General features: G+C 39.6%; 1 non-coding gene across 1 annotated transcript; it reads left to right on the top strand.

Annotated features, from left to right (window-relative positions):
* The first annotated feature begins 2,940 nt into the window (after nucleotides 1-2,940).
* On the top strand, nucleotides 2,941-3,047 carry LOC127077517 (small nucleolar RNA R71). The gene has a single exon (XR_007787316.1). It is a non-coding gene; the product is annotated as a small nucleolar RNA R71 (small nucleolar RNA).
* Nucleotides 3,048-3,296: the final 249 nt, after the last annotated feature.

Genomic DNA, 3,296 nt, shown 5'->3' with positions numbered 1-3,296 from the left:
ATTAAATGCGTCATTACATTTTTCATCGAAAATGAATTCAGCATCTTTCATTAAAAGTCAAGTTAAAGGTTTAGTTATTTTGGAGAAGTCTTTAATGAAACGCCGGTAGAATCCAGCGTGTCCAGGGAAGCTTCGGACTTCTCTGATGGTTTTTGGTGGTTTTAGGTTTTCTATAACTTCTACTTTAGCTTTATCTACCTCTATACCTTTTTCGGAAACTATATGTCCTAAAACTATTCCTTCGGTCACCATGAAATGACATTTTTCCTAGTTTAGCACGAGGTTCACCTCCACGCATCTCTCCAGGATTTTCTCAAGGTTAGCAAGACAATTATGGAAATCAAATCCGCAAACCGAGAAATCGTCCATAAACACTTCCATGATACCATCTAGGTAATCTGCAAAGATTGACATCATGCAGCGTTGGAAAGTAGCTGGGGCATTACAGAGGCCGAACGACATTCGTCTGTAGGGAAAAGTTCCATAAGGGCATGTAAAGGTAGTTTTTTCTTGATCTTCGGGGTGGATCGGTATTTGGAAGAATCCAGAGTCTCCATCTAGATAGCAGAAGTAAGAGTGTCTTGCTAGACGCTCCAACATCTGGTCTATAAATGGTAAAGGGAAATGATCCTTCCTAGTTGCTTTATTTAATTTTCTATAATCTATACACATCCGTCATCCTCCTTCTAATCGTTTTGCTACATGTTCGCCTTTATCGTTTTGCACGACTGTGATGCCTCCCTTTTTAGGTACTACATGCACAGGGCTCACCCACTTACTATCCGAGATCTGATAGATTATACCTGCCTCAATTAACTTAAGAACTTCCTTTTTAACAACATCACTCATTATAGGGTTTATTCTTCTCTGATGCTCCCTTGAGGGTTTTGAATCTTCTTCTAGCGAAATCCGATGCATGCATACAGATGGACTTATACCTTTCAGGTCAGAGATATTATATCCTAAGGCCGAGGGATATCTTCGTAAAACGTCTAAAATTGGTTTGTTTCCTCTTGGCTTAAGGTAGCACTGACTATAACTGGACGGTTCATCTCTTCATCGAGGAACTCATATCTCAGGTTCTTAGGCAGTTCCTTAAGTTCTAAGGTTGGTTTCTTAGGGCATGGCATAGGATTTGGGGTAAGGGATAAACATTCGTAAAGGTTATTATCGATGTAAGGTTTCTTAAAGTCATCATCTTCCCTTATGAGAGTTGATGGTAACTTAATTGTTCTTATAATTTCTTTTTGTTCTAATTCTCTAACACATTCATCAATGATATCTAAGGCATAACATGAGTCTCCCATAACAGGTGCCATAAGAAATTTCGAAAGTATAAATTCTATTTTCTCATCACCTACCTCAAATGTGAGTTTTCCTTTCTTGACATCTATTATGGCTCCTGCAGTCGATAAGAATAGTCTACCTAGAAGGATTGGTATATCATTGTCCTCTTTGATGTCCATGACAACAAAATCAGTAGGGATAAATAACTGACCTATCCTAACAGGAACATCTTCTAAAATGCCTATCTGATACTTAACAAATCTATCGGCTAACTGAAGTGACATCTTAGTGGGATGTAATTCTTCTAAGTTTCATCTCTCACAAACTGCTAAAGGCATTAAGCTCACACTAGCTCCTAAGTCTAGAAAAGCTTTTTCGATGACATGATTACCCAAAAGGCAAGGAATGGAGAAATTTCCAGGATCTTTATCTTTCTTTGCTAATTTGTCCTCGGAAATAGCATTACATTCCAAAGGCTTCAGATCGTCAAGTCTACGTTTGTTGGTAAGGATGTCCTTGAGAAACTTTGCATAAGAAGGTATTTAGGTGATGGCTTTTGTGAAAGGGATTTCTACATGAAGTTTTTCTATAACTTTAATAAATTTTTGATATTGTTTATTGATCTGGGTTTGTTTGAGTCTTTGCGGATATGGTATCGGTGGTTTATATGGCGGGGGTGGTATGTAAGTTTTATCTTTAGGTTCTTCTCCTTTTTCTCGACCTTCCTGGTTTTCAGATTCCTCTGGTTCCTTTACTTCGTCCGGGGGTTTGGTACATTCCTTAGAAGTTTTGGGTTCACTCAATCTAGGGTTTGGTGGCTCATCGTAAGTGTTCCCACTTCGTAGGGTAATGGCATTGGCTTGTCCTCTCGAATTTTGTTGAGGATGTCCAGGGAATTGTCCTCCAGGTGTAGTCTGAGGGGCTTGGTTTAAAGTTACCTGAGAGATCTGGGTTTCAAGCATCTTGGAATGAGTAACTATTTGGTCAACCTTGGTTCCTAACTGAGTAATCAATTTGTTAACATGAATGTTTTGGTTCATCAACTCCTTGTTTTGTTGGGTTTGAGCGGTGATAAAATTTTCCATAATTTTCTCAAGGCTCGGCTTTGGTGGTATAGGTTGCATAGGTTGATTTGATCTTGGGGCTTGATAACTAGGTCTCGGAGGTGCATTATTTTGAATAGGGTTATTATTTTTATAGGAGAAGTTCGGGTGATTCCTCTATCCAGGGTTATAGGTATTCGAATATGGGTTCCCTTGGGTGTAGTTCACTTGCTCAGAGTGGGTTTCGTTTAATAGACTGCATTCTGCGGATTGGTGTCCTTTGGTCCCACATATCTCACAATCCGACGAAACTGCGGCTACAATATTCGGGTTTATGCACATATGCTCGACCTTAAGGGCTAATGCGTCCATTTTAGCTTGCATAATGTCTATAGAGCTTAGTTCATGCACTCCTCCTTGGGCTTCCTTCTTCTCAACTGTCCCTCGTTCGACTCCCCGTGATTGATGGTTTTGAGCCATATCTTCGATGAGGAAACTAGCTTCAGGATAAGGTTTTTTCATCAAAGCACCGCCTGCGGCAGCGTCGATGGTCATCCTTGTGTTGTAATGAAGTCCATCTTATAAGGTTTGAATGATTAACCAATTTTCTAAACCATTATGTGGGCATGCTCGTAACAACTCTTTATATCTCTCCCAAGCTTCGAACAACGATTCTCCTTGGTTTTGGGTAAATCTAGTTAAATGGTTTTGAAGAACGGCGCTCTTACTCGGGGGAAAATATCTAGCAAGAAATAATCTTCTAAGGTTATCCCAAGTCGTAATGGAATTGGGTGGAAGGGAATCTAACCATGATAGGGCTTTATCTCTGAGGGAAAAAGGAAATAATCTTAAACGTATTGCCTCAGGAGAAGCTCCATTGGTTTTAAAAGTGTCTGCTAATTGAAGAAATATTTTTAAATGTTGGTTAGGGTTCTCGGTAGCGAGACCTGCGAATTGTCTCTGTTG

The sequence above is a fragment of the Lathyrus oleraceus genome, chromosome 4, assembly GCF_024323335.1.
Source record: "Lathyrus oleraceus cultivar Zhongwan6 chromosome 4, CAAS_Psat_ZW6_1.0, whole genome shotgun sequence".
Lineage (NCBI taxonomy): Eukaryota > Viridiplantae > Streptophyta > Magnoliopsida > Fabales > Fabaceae > Lathyrus > Lathyrus oleraceus.
The sequence above is the reverse complement of the archived record's forward strand: the minus strand, read 5'-3'. Positions and strand labels throughout refer to the sequence as shown.